Source organism: Rhipicephalus sanguineus, chromosome 1 (genome assembly GCF_013339695.2).
Source record: "Rhipicephalus sanguineus isolate Rsan-2018 chromosome 1, BIME_Rsan_1.4, whole genome shotgun sequence".
Lineage (NCBI taxonomy): Eukaryota > Metazoa > Arthropoda > Arachnida > Ixodida > Ixodidae > Rhipicephalus > Rhipicephalus sanguineus.
The window spans coordinates 209,925,932-209,940,062 of NC_051176.1; the positions used below are offsets into that span (position 1 = coordinate 209,925,932).

Genomic DNA, 14,131 nt, shown 5'->3' on the forward strand with positions numbered 1-14,131 from the left:
ATATATATATATATATATATATATATATATATATATATATATATATATATATATATATATATTATTCTTCGATCTTGTGTTTTTAGGCAACTCTACGTCCCAATGACATACCTGTGTTTCAAGAAATGTGTCCAAAATCCTCAAAAATAGGTAAAACGCGATATTTCCTCGCGGCTTTCACAACTGCTTTTTCTATAGCGGCAGGCATGTTAAGATGGTTAAAGACATCATTTGGGAGAATAATTAAGAAAGTTAAATTAATTAACATTTTAATTAGCGGCGTTAGGCGGTTATGTCAAATGGGGGAATTGAAGTTCTTCATGCGAAGAACCCATCGCAGCTTTGAGATATAGAAAAAGCGGCCTCTAGTATTATTATGGCGTAATGAAATTCGATTAATTTCAACGGCGAAACCGAAACCGAAGCACCGATGAGCGCTACAAGCATACAACTAGAAAGACGTCACTGTTCAAGACCACGATTACAGAGGTGTAGGACGCTCACTTATTCTGGACGTCTCAGAAGAATATGGCAGTAGCACGCTCTTCCGCATTTCGGTTTCAGTTTCGCCGCTGAATTTCGGCGAATTTCATTACTTCGCAAGTATTACTAGAGGCCGCTTTTTCGAAATCTCAAAGCTGCAACGAGTTTCTTCGCATGAAGGACTTTAATTCTCCACTAATTCGAAACTCCACTAATTCGAAAGTTACTTATTGTAACTTTCTTAGTTACTGCCCCAGATGATGTCTTTAACCATATAAATATGCCAGCAGCTGCAGAAAAAGCTACTGTGAAGGCATCGAACAAATATCGCATTTCTCTGATTTTTGAAGATTTTGGACACATTTCTTGAAGCCCCTTGTATTACAATCGTAAATCATTGGTTACAGTTAGCAGCACATCATCAGTCATGGCGTTCTTTGGCCAAACCTCAGTCTTGCGCCACGAAAACCAACATATTATTAGTAAACTGTACGCTCCTACGATCACTTCACGTCCATCGCAGTCACCGATAGCCTGTCCAAACGAATCCTGTGCGAGGAGCAGCCTTTGATAATACGTTCAACTTACATTTGAGGGCACCAAGAGTACCGCGCGTTGGGCGACAGTCACGGGGTGCCGTTAGTTTAAACTTCGTGCACGTTAAAAAAAGGCAAGAAAAGAATGGAGCAGTGCGGTCATTTTAACATTTAAAAATCCGAGTTTCTGATGAAGCCGTGTACTTAGGTTTAGGTGCACGTTAAAGAACCCCAGGTGGTCGAAATTTCCGGAGCCCTCCACTACGGCGTCTCTCATAATCATATTGTGGTTTTGGGACGTTAAACCCCAGATATTATTATTATGAGTTTCTGATGAAGCGCTACAACTTTGGTATTGAGGATTTTTTGCTAAAGTTACTATTTGAAAAGTTTATTAAGTAATCTTTGTTAATTATTGGGCTTGCCGGATTGTTAAAGATATCCAGACGCACTCCATATGGCTCAGAACAATACTCTGTCAATTCGAGGCGCGTAGCGCCTACGTTTGTTTCTTAATACTTGGCGTAAGTTAGCTGAAAGACCCTGTATATGTGTGTGGCAAACGAACACCTATTTAAAGCGGAACGAGGGAAAGTACTGCCTACGATATGTCACAACCTGACAAACAGAGGACTTAAGCTAAACCCTGGGGGACACCACACGAAATTGGAGCCTTGGTACATTTTTCGGATATGAAACTGTCAAATTGTCAGCAGCTAAAACGGAAGCTGTATATCCATGCAATTCTATTTCGTTATCTATAATTTTTCTGACTTTCAACAGAAGTTTACAACCAAGTGGTGTGACAAAAACGTTCGAAAAAAACTACGGTAATCGATCTGACTCGATTGCCTAAATATATAGTTATAAATACATTGCATGTTAGAATTCTCTGAGTTAAGTTAAGGCACTATATCATCATTGAAAGCCACGTCGAATACATAGGTTATGTGCTTCTAGAATTTGAATTGGTATGCAGTTGTATACCAATTTTACGTAGTTATATACCCGAGTATATGCTTGTCACCAAATTTATAGGGAAGCAGAACTTTTGCTGGCTTCGAAGAGGCTGCAATGCGAACTAACGTAGATTTTTTAGTAAACGGTCGATAGATGTAGTCAGCGCAAAGCGAATTTGTACTGTGACGTGAACAATGAAAATTGAAGATGAAGTTTGGTGGTCGGGCGCAGAATGAAAGAAGCCAGTACAAGGCAAGATCTCAGGGGTAGGATGAGCCAAGGGGTCAGATGGCGCGCGTACTAAAGAACATTGAGGCAGATGAGCAAAGACCTGCGACGAGACGAACATGCGCAGGACGGGACCAGGCTGAGTGGCCCTGAAGACGCAGCCCTAGTGTGGGCTGGCCGTGGCCCCGGTGTCGTCGACGTGGTACTTCCAGCTTGAGTGTCCTTCGAGATCCACCCACTGGTGTTGTTGGCCAGATCTTCGCAGCTAGAGTCAACCGGGTGCACATAACAGCCTGCGGGCCTCTCATAGAGATGTGGTTGCGAGGCTGTGACGACTGCGTTGACCATAGACCACATGTGAGCCGCCAACTAAAGGCGACTCGGGATTCGCACCGCCAACGGCTCGGTTCGCTCCCTTCCCCCTTCATGACTTTTCAAACAGACCGTCTCTTGCCACCCGTTTCCGCACCGCTGTCTACATTCGTTCATACTTAGTTCCTTAACTTTAGCTCATGAACCACATGAGACAGGCTCAGGCACGCAAAGACAATGCTGCTAGTGAGCCACAGGACTTGTTCATGCTTCATGCGCACTGCTGCAAATCGTGTCAGGCTCATCTTGCCGTGCTTTTGCTGCATTTCCCTCTTTTGCCGCTTCTTTATTGTGTCATTACCCCAGATTAAAAAAAAACTTCGCGTGTGATGCGCAACTTGACCTCGTCCTCATTTCACATGTTTTCACTTAAGCAAGTGTGACTCAGTTCTAGCCATTAAAGCAAATTCTAATGGGGAACTGCCCGAAGACAGCAAATAGAAAAAAAAGCCCTACTCGGTGACATTGACACAATTTCGAAGCAGATAAATGAAAGCAAGAACGAGTCCTGCTGCTTACTAACATGTATTGTCTTTGTGCACAAAACGGGAACGAATGTCTCACAGTTTGTCGACAGCGGTGTGAAAACGAGTTCGAGATCAACAGACCGCCTCCAGGCTGCCGTGTACCTCTGCTTGGTCCTTGCAGGGAAGATTCGTCCAACGGGCACAGCAGCTGATCGGGATGGGCGCCCGGGCTGCAGGCACGGCGCCGGCCACGCCAAAGCCGCGGCCTAATCATATCTATAGTGCTACGTCTTCCGGGGCCCTTGACCTGGTCACGACCTCCATTTCACAGTTGTGTTGAATATCTCATGAATCACTTGCCGATTATGGAAGATTGGCCAAGAACAGGTAAGGAAATTAGTGAAATACGTAATCTGCTAGAAATAAATTTTTCAGCCGATCAAGAGAAATCTGATGTAGCAGAAATCTTTTAAAAAAATCAGTAAACTGATCACACTGACATAATTTTTTAAAAATTTTTTCTTAAGTAAAGCGATGGTACCGTAATAACCCGAAAATTGATTGCTAGATGGAGGGCGCCGGACTAGCTCAAAGCAGACAAACGTTGAGCGTCAAATAATGAACAGTGCTTCGAATTTTCGAGCCCACCAGGGCTTTTTATACCAAGCTATAGATGGAGGAGTCAGTAACCACTTCGATTTGTTATTAGCATTTAGCAAAATTCCTTAGTAACTGTATGTTCGTCTTCTGAACGTAGCAACACTTGCGAGAGCTGACACAGGGAGTATCGAGGGAGTCGGATCACTAAGAACTGCTCTCGCCAAGCAGACTACTATTTTGTTTATAACTACTGCAGTTTAGACAGGCATACAGAGGAATGAGGGTTAAGTGGGGGGAAACTGTGGAATGGAATATACATGAAATGAGTGAACCAGCATTTTCTATCAGAGCTGAGCGCAAAGGTAAAGAAATAAGTATCGAGATTGATCTATTCCATTTTTGCACAACCAGAAGACCCCTCCAAATTCCAGCTAAAGTTCAGGTAACAAATCAAGCAGCCTTACCGAAAATAACAGCGTAAAAGCGTTACGGAAAACTCACAGGGTCCCTTATACATTCGCCTAAGACGACTCGAAGGCGAAAGCCATCTTCTCAGTCGATGTATTGATCCTCCCACGCCCCACTCCAAAAGCTTTCTACACCTAACATGGTTTTGCACTGCCCCCAAGATCGGAGACATTGCAAGCTTTATGCACCCCACCTGGTTTTGCACTACCTCCGTGATCGCACTGCACTGCATCGTCACAGAATTTGGCGACCTGTGACATCATGATGACGTCACCACGTGATGATTATTTGCATCACTCTTGTTGACGGCTACGCCAGGCTACGCCGCGGGGCGACAGTCGATGTCAACAGTCAATTTTCACGTTTCATGAGGCATCCAAGGCTTTCCCTTTGAAAAAAATCCCACAGACCTCACGCACTGTGGGAATAGATGTTATGCGACGCCGTGAGCGAGCAGCTGCATTCTCCGCATTGTTTGGCTTTGGGACAGGTCATATCATTCACGTCATGTCATTCGTTAGGGCATCTTTGTCATGCATGAAGGAAGGAAAGAAACAGAAGAGAGGGGAAATGCAGGGATGTCAACCAGTTTATTATAACCACTAGGCTGATTTACACTGGGGAGAGTCATGGCGGGGGGGGGGGGGTCTGAATGTTAGAGGTCTAAACAGAGAGAAAATGAGGGGGAACACACCCACAACGTCACAGTTCGTCAGTCTTGTGCGGTATACGACATCACTACATACATGTATATTCTGGTATATACCATGCTAATGAAATGAATGCGATGGCGTCACAACGTTTGAATCATGTCACTTGTGTTATTCATGTTATGATACAGATGGCATGCATGTCATCAAAATTCATGCCACTGTCTTTCGTTCATGTTCGTCATTAAGACACGTCATGTGATGCACATTTTAGTATGCAGCAAAGTAATGAAGCGACCAGCATGGCATCACGATGGCGCCTTCCCATGTATGCCGTGACGTACCTGACATGCATGCCATGCTGTTAATGTCAGGGCCTATAATTCATGCTGGTCATGCACTAACGTCACGCCAAGCCAATTTTGTCATATACCAAGTTAATGACAGGACCGCGAGAGCACCTTGTCATGCGTGTCATGATGTACATTACATGCACATGATATTCATGTCATGACCTGTCATTTATGCTCGCCATACTTTGTCATGTATGTAATGGCATTACATACATGGCATGACATTCGTGTCATAACCTGTCATATGTGTTCGCCATACATTATGCCATGTCTCTAATAACATGACATGCATGACCTGATATTCATGTCATTACCTGTCATTTTCTTTCTTCGTATGCTCATTTCAGGCCAGCACGAAGAGGTAGGCGGCTAGATAGATGGATACTCTCAGAGTGCTTTTGGTTCGCGAAGAAATGCTTCGCATTTAATACCAATACCTTGTTTTTTCGGTTTGCGAGGCCTTTGTTGCGATGATAGCGCTAATTTGCAGCTCCTATAGATTATTTTATAATATATTAAACAAAATAAAAGCTCAAGGGAAAATGGAGGCTTTATGTGACGAGAACTTGTCCAACAAGGGATGTCGCTGGACCTAACGTTTCGACAAGGAAGCAGCAGCTGTCGGAGTTTCTGCCACTTTGACAACGTTGCCGTCTTATGTTCGTCAGGGCAGCAGTTTCCGCCCTATTCAAAACTTGTCGAAACGTCGCTTCAAGCGACACTCCTTTGTACGATGACTTTGCATTTTTTGTAATAGACTGTCTAATATTGTCTAAGAAAAATGCTAAGCCCTGTTCTGATATTCACAATCGAAGATAATTTTATGGTTCCCTCTTGCTGCTAATGAGAGGGACTTCACATTTAATACATATAATGAATCGACAATTACATGCACGCAGGCCACGTAGGCTGCTATTCTCGGGCTGCATGCTGGCTGAGAAATACGAATAATTTCAAGCATTAGATTAATTCGATACTCCTTCAATAAATGACGAATGTTTGACCAGTTTGTAATCGAAATTTACACACGATGGAGGGAAATCATTTTTACATATATATGATACTGCTCGGAGAGAATTTTGGCAACTCAAGGCGCAGGCGTGGAGTCGGTCTGTCTAGAAGTACAAGAGGACGCAATTTTTCATACCGGTGTAGCTGAACACAAACATATCAAAATTTTAAAAGTGGGAATACATAGTCGTTTTTTTTTTTGTAAGTTATCGCACGAGAGCCATTCCGCATCCCCCAGTAAATATTGCACTCCATTTAAGTTATAAGTTCAATGTGTGCACGTGGCAATGAAAGAGATTGTCGTAAACTAGGCCTAGATACTTATAGAAATCCCCTTAGGTATATTCTGAAGGTCGTAGGTAAGCGTTATATTAGCTGTATCATTCAAAGAGACAAGTGAATAGCCTCTAACTCTACTACCAGCCGGCGGATATATGCGTGTACAGACAAAACGACACAAGAAAATTTTCACAGAGAGAGGACATTACGAGGCAAAAAAAAGAAAAAGTTCCCGATCCACTAGCCATTCAACGGAGTGAACCGCTTCAAACAAACCCGCGCTGGTCATTAATGACGGTGATATTACCATTGATATGTTTCGCTTTTATTAAATTTCTTTTTTACGAAAGACCTTTCTAAGAGTTAGGATGGTTTGTCATTGGCTATTACAACATAAACGAAAAGCCTGAGTGAATTCGCCACGCCTGGATTTTCTCACACCGTGAACGCGACCGCTTGAACTAGATACTCGAGTTCCCATTCTCCTTCCAATGAATTATGCCCGTAAATGAGCGATGCACTTGCAACAAATTTTAATGAATTATAGACTAGCCCATTCTAACACCCTTGTAGCTTACAAAGCCTAGAGAGAGGGAAAGTCGAGTTGCAGTGGAAAAGACCCCAGCCGGTGGAAATGGCGCTAACAGTTATCGGGCAACGTGGCTACCAGGGGGCGAAGGCGTGGACGCAGCGTTGCGCAGCTTATCTCAGCACCTTTTCGAGCGTCGCCAGACAGTGATCATAACCGTAAACGTTAAGAGCACCAATTCTGCGTCAACGTTTTTGTAGAGGCATGCTGCTGCCGGTCGAAAGCATTCTCCGCTATCTTCTGCTCCGGGTTTCGTTTGCAGCTCTTGCGATGGTGCGGCACTAATCGGCAGCCACCAATTAGCGGCGCAGGTAGTCGCTGAATTACCCCCCATCCTCCCCCCGCCCCCACCCGTGGATTGACCGCAGTTGAGAGTGATGGCAAATGTCCCACTCCTTCACATTCACGACCTCCAAGCCAACATTTGCACATCAAGAGCTCAGAAACTTCCTCGTCTTGCTCGGCCAGGTTCTAACACCGGAGGTAAGCCTGCCCAATTGAGACGCATATATGCATTCTCTCGACTCAAGCGAAAACAATAGTGAATGTTGTTGCGCATACATCTACCGTGCAGCATTGGTTTCACGCGCTTTCGTGATGTAGCAGAGAAATGTGGTCATGGGGCCATACAATTGCGCCATCCGAAGTCGACACTATCGCCGAACAGATCTTTCACAACATTTTGTGAGAGATCTCTTCCGACACAGCTGGGAAAACTCGTCGATTTCTGCCAAGCATTGATGCCCTTACGACAAACAAGGTTCCGCGTTTCGCCTAAGCATCTTTCCGCGTTTTCACTTAAGCAAGCACAGTCTTTCGTTCCAGTGTGATGTTCATGTCAACCCTCGTATAGGGGATCGCAGGTATGTCACCAGCCTCCCTTTGCATCAACCTTAGTTTCAAAGCTTCTTGCAGGTTAAATGCAATGGACATGAAAACGCATGTTCTTTCTGAGTCCACAGTGTTATGCCGGCTTCAGCAGCCACTGCTCTTTGGTTCTCGTGCGTACAATGTGCGGTCTCGCGAGAGGCATCTTCGAATAAAGCCAATAATCAGTATCAGTGACCCTTTGTCCATGCCATGCGTATTTGTCCTGTCATTCATTTGACTGCCGTTCTGTATTTGAGACAAAAAGCTTACAAAGTTTTTGTAAGTCTATTCTGTTGACCAGACCAAATACGTATCCAATCTGCTTGAAGGCACGAGCTACTCTAGAAAGGTGTAAAATGTACTACACACAAATGTGGTAGATATTCATAGCTCCTGATAGCGTGCGCGACACCTCCTGCATAGCTAAATGTAAGACTACTTCGAGCTTAAGATATCATTCAGCGTACAGCAACTTCAATCTCCTCCTGATCGATGCTGCCAAGGGGTTTCTAAGAAGAGAAACATGATGGCTCCTGGGTGCAGAGCAAAACTGCAGTATTTCGCTTTTGAAGGTTGGACTATTCATTCGTGCAACTACAGAATTTTCGAGGACTTCTAGCGCGAGCCAGTCTTCATATCCCATAACTTTTGACGTTTCTACAGTTCCGCATTTACGGCATCAAACGCGTGCATTTGTTCATCGAAGCTAGGAACGCCATAGTGCTTCTCTCAGCACTTCACAACGATTTCGCAAAGGGCTTTAAAGTAAATTGCTGAACTACATTGTCGTTTCTCTATCGAATATCGTTTTGTACTTCGGGTCTGCAATGGCATGGCAAAACTTTCAGCGAAAGTTTTCCCGCACCATTCAGCGTTTCTAGTTTAACTGAAAGACGCCGCTTTCATTTACGTAAATGATGCAATTTTTTTTTCTGTTCCCCACTTGCATATAGTATGCTCTTTAAGGTTAAGCAACGTAGAAATATGACAACGTATGATGTCCTAGTTATGCTGATGTATTTCACTGATTCGCCTGGATATATTGTACCTGATGTGTTACGATTGCTCCGCTCTGTGAATCAATTCCGGGTTGTCAGCAATAAGAAGATATTGCCTGCCAGGTAAGAGAAGCAGAAATAGTAGAGAAGGAAAGGCAGGGAGGTTAACCAGTTTAGCAAAACCGGCTTGCTACCTTACACATGGGAACAGGGTGGGGGAGATTTAAAGATTGAGAGGAAAGACGGACTGTGGCTGACTCTGTGTGCGCTGTGTCACGTGCTATCTTTCTCTCTCTCTTTCCTGCCAGGTAACTTCTGCGATATCTTAAGGACGTCATGTTGTGTACTCGCAAAAGTGCGAACGAAATAACCTGCGACATCCTTCTCCCCTTGCTATGATATTCGATTGGGGTGTCCTCCTGATAAGGGACCGCGCCTGCTCCATATTAAATGCCTCGCTATGGGACACCAGGGACGATTTGGACGCAGACAAGCTCGGCAGCCGACATCGGTGCCTGTACAGTGCAGAAAAGCCCAGCGTAGCCATGATCACATTTAATACTGCGCCAATTGCACGCGCTCTTGAGCCACTGTATAAGCCATTTCGTGCTCTTCCACAGTTTATCTTATTGCACTAAGATGACCCACCCGTTCCTACATGGAGCACCCGAAAGAAGCCTTGATCAGCCGAGGTCGAAAAACTTTATTGACGTTTGTTTTTCTTTATGAACAGAAAAATATCTTCCTTTATCACAAAACGCACCCAAAGATGACTTCCTTCTCGCAAACGAAAAAAAAAAAGAGAGAAGAGAACTCGCTTTTCTAATTGAAGTCTAGGGCTGCTTTATGTCTCAAGTACTCTGTATAAGTGCCCCTCGGGACGTTACTTTGCGCACTCTACGAGGTCCTTCGCTATACTCTGCGAGCTGGTGTGGATACTTTAGAGCTGCACTGGGCAGCCTTCTTTTCTTATTTAATGGCTTCGCCTAGACCTTACCTCATCTTACCCAAGGCAGTTATGCTATCGCAAAATGATAGCTAATAATGCGGTTTACATTCATTTTCAGTGGATTTTTAAACCATCTTTAGTTTAACCGCATTATTCTATAGTGAAGATAGCGGCAATAATATGCCAATAACGTAAATCTTCTCGCATTACAAATGCCATAAAATACAAAACCCAGCTTAATCCAGCCGTATATACAACAGTCTTGCGTTATCTCTGAGGTTCATCCTAGCTAAAAATTTCGATTGTAGGCTGCCAGAACCGACCACGCTCTCACGGATGCATGGGGAACGAACGCAAGCCGTGCTTACACTCAGCCGATCATAGAAAAAATACGCAATGAGGCGCAGCTTTCCGCCACGGTTCTTGAAGTCATTCCTGCGAACATTCCTCGGGCACATAATCTTTGCGAGTTACGCTCTTCGATTCCGAATACTCATTCCCTGTTTAGCACTGATCGTGACAGCCAAGGTTCAGCGTTGTTTTGCAGGTACATGTTTTAGCCACTTTGCACTCTCAATGGCTGACTTGAGCTCGGATATCGACCAATCAATTAACGCCAATTTTCAGTCCCTCAAGTCGTTGTCGTGATCACTGTAGCGAAGTTCTGGTCCTGGAAGGGCGCTGCTACCAAATGTCGGACCAAGACGAATTTTGAGCCAACTAGGAAGCGTTCTGAGAAATTCGTATGGCTTTCCTCTACAGCTTCGTGCTAAAAACGCTTGGATCACGTTCTCTGACTTTTGCTGCAGTGGTGCATCATATATAGATAATACGTAGCATATCTTATAAACCATGGGCGCAAATATATTCGAAGTTCTTTTCTGTTGTTAGAGCGGAGCTGTTATACGCTAGCCTAGTTTCTAGGAGATCGCTGCGCGGGCGTAGATAGATAGATAGATAGATAGATAGATAGATAGATAGATAGATAGATAGATAGATAGATAGATAGATAGATAGATAGATAGATAGATAGATAGATAGATAGATAGATAGATAGATAGATAGATAGATAGATAGATAGATAGATAGATAGATAGATAGATAGATAGATAGATAGATAGATAGATAGATAGATAGATAGATAGATAGATAGATAGATAGATAGATAGATAGATAGATAGATAGATAGATAGATAGATAGTGTGCCAAGTACCCTTTGCAACGGGTGGACTCAATGAAGTGTCCTAGCCATATTCGTAGACTGAAAACCCCAAGCGCCACCTAGGGAGCAGTGATGTATTTTCAAGCATCAAAATGGAACCTTCTGCGGCCTCTTTGGTGGGGCGAAAGAAACTAGTGCATTGGAAAAAAACGCCGGTGGAATAAATCAATGAATGAATAAAACAAAATGAATTTTATTGGTTAGGCTGTATTTGAACCCGCGCCTCCACGTTCCCAGAGCGAGTGACCTCACCACTGGGCCAAACACCCATCCTTACAGGCAATGAATATTTTTGAACGTGATTACGTCGTAGTACGTGCGGCGCAAAACAAATGTAAAAAGAGAGCCCTTTTCGGGAAGGCTTTGTTGACTTTCGTGGTGGTAGAATATAAGCCCCCAGCAGGACAACTTGCAAAATCGACATGGGTCATTGTGTACATCAAGAAAACTTATCCTTCGCGAAAATGACATGCCAAACAAGCTTTTTTTCTGTGCGCCTTTTAAAGGGCTGCTCAAAATGGTAACGAATGGATAAGGCCGCCATCTATAATGAAACTCTACGCATGCACATCCCTTAGACCAACTACCAAAGGAGATGTCTTGCCCATCAGCCCCGCTGGTCACCTAGCTTCGCAGAGTAGAGTGACACTGAGGGCCCTTTTTTTTTGTCAGCGCTGTAGAAAAGTGAAGTATTCGAAAATTAAGTGTCACGAACTTTATTTTCCTTATACACGACATTCGCGCAGGAGGGCGAGCAGAAATTGATTTTCGGTCAATATGTTTTTGTTGTTTTCTTTAAGAAAGTGGATCGGCGACCGAAATTACCTGGAGACCTCAAGTACATTAAATAGCTTTTGATCAAGAATACCATGTTTCTCCTAATTACATCAACGGGCAGTAATGGTACTCTGCGTGTGTGTGCAGACTATATTTATGGTTCTTAACACGTACCTTGCCAGCCTTTCGTGATTCAATGACGTTCGCCCGAGAACACGTTCGCCGGATGCCCCTCAAAGCAATTGTGACGTTCATCGGTTTTATCACAGCAAATAAGGTGATAAATTGGTGTATGTGTTTCGTAAAAGAATGTGTTTTTCGCCATGAACATTTGTCTTAGAGATCAGGTTTGAGATACTGCCGCGCGAGAAGCACGCGGGCGGAACAAAAACGACGCACGAACCTTGTCGTTTTTGTTCCGTCCGTGTGTTTCTTGCGCTACAGCGACTCAGAATTATGCACCAACACGCCCAACTCAGTTTTCATTATGAGAAACTTACGGTGGGACGAGATCCGCTGTTATACTTGTGCTCTCACACATTTCAGTGTTAATATTCCAGGAGTGGCCATGTCGTGTTGGGAGTACGGCAATTAACAATAGTGTGAAATATGCAGGGGTCATTTACAAAGTGTTTCAGTAGTGGCTGCCAGTGACCTTCAAAAATAGTTAATGACAAACACAATAGTGCTTTTTGCAGACGACCCAAAAGGCAGAAAAATTAAAACTCTGCGTCGAATTATTTGTAATAATAATTAACTAAGCTTCGCTAATGAACCTGCAGTTATTGACGTTAGCCTGCCAGCTTTGATCGAATATTTGAAGCTTCATAACGGAAAGAAAGTGATTATATAAAGCACAATGCCATGAGTATATAAGGGCCAATTTTCATCAACAAACCAAAAACCGACAGCATTAGCGATTAAACTTGAAGCTTTTTGCTCGCAACGACTTTTTGTTATTGACTGGCCTTCGAAAGTCATACATCTAACAGGAGTGGTTTGCATCGGCTCTAAGGAAAAGGTTACGCGTAAGAGCATTTTCGTTATTACGGGTCAAGGATCGCGCGTTACCATGCTTTAATGTTACGTGACAATGGAAATCCGCGCCATAAACTAAAAGCAAGAGAACCTTACGCATTTTTTTTCTTCTGCTTTACCCTAACAAGCGCAAGCCAAGCGCCGGCCTGCAGCCACGATCGGCTTGCCTAGTAAACTTGAGGCTCTGGCAGCGCACGCCACATTTCCCACTCGTCACCACGTGATGGAAACTGAAGGTGTGGTTCCGCGCGGTCTGTAGAGATTAGAAGGGTGGCGGCTTGAGCTAGTTGGTATGTCATGATGACTGCTATAGTGCGAACTCAGGACAAGGACAAAGAGGCCCACGGAGACGCTCCAGCAATAATCTATAGAGATGTCTTTTTCCGGTGTTATGTCGTTCAGTGTTTCTCGTTCGCTTCGGCAGTGGTCAAAGAGAAGCTTCGGCCACATTCTCAATTCTATCAACCAGCCTTGAATGGTTCCTGCAAAATCTCAACCCATGAGCTCGATTTCATGCTGACATATTCAGTCGGAATTTTTCCTTTCAGCAAACTTTCAATGAAACTATTCTGATAGCTGATTAACTGTAAGCTCACTATATGCTACAAAGTTTCCATTGAAATTCGTGACCTAGCGTCGGTATATAAGAAAGGCGGATCTTAATCTGTCCGTTGAATGTCGCGATGAGAAGTTTTCTTTCGCCTGCTCTAGTTGTGGACCTTATGGTACAACAAGCATTTATGCTTTAATTTCATTAGTTAGAGACAATTTTTGTCAAAACAACCGGCGCGTGTGGCACAGAAATCTTAAAACCCATACCGAACAGAAATGGCAGACCACGAGAGGAGGACACCATGACCTTGAACCTATCTATAGGATAGCTCATACGTGGTCTTGAGAATCTCCTAGGCACATTCCTATGATTTGGGGACACCTGTACGTGGCGCCATCTCTCGGTGGCAGCAACGTCATCCTGCCATTACTGAATGGGAAATAGGCGAAAAAAAGTATCTGAGAAAAAATAAAGCTAGTTACCAAAAACGACTCCCGCTTATATGCAGCAGAAACCCATTGGGAACATTTTGCTAAAATTGCAGTATCGCACTACAAAGCGTGTGGCTTCCCAGGACAATTGAACACCGCCCATTAGAAACACATGAGGCCCCGTTGTAAAATATATCAACGCGATAGCGTTAAGAGCTCGTTTCGCAGAAATTGCGGTATCGTTGTCGTTGGTTGTGAGCGAAAAGTCAGTGTTGGCCGTGACCGTAAAATCAAGCA

General features: G+C 43.8%; 1 protein-coding gene across 1 annotated transcript in view; it reads left to right on the plus strand.

Moving 5' to 3' along the window:
- Window positions 1-7,378: 7,378 nt before the first annotated feature.
- Window positions 7,379-14,131, plus strand: part of LOC119406503 (solute carrier family 23 member 1) — a 101,790-nt gene continuing 95,037 nt past the window's right edge. Inside the window, exon 1 of the mRNA XM_037673250.2 lies at window positions 7,379-7,479. The gene's annotated coding sequence lies outside the window, so the exon portion shown is untranslated. The remainder of the gene's footprint in view (window positions 7,480-14,131) is intronic.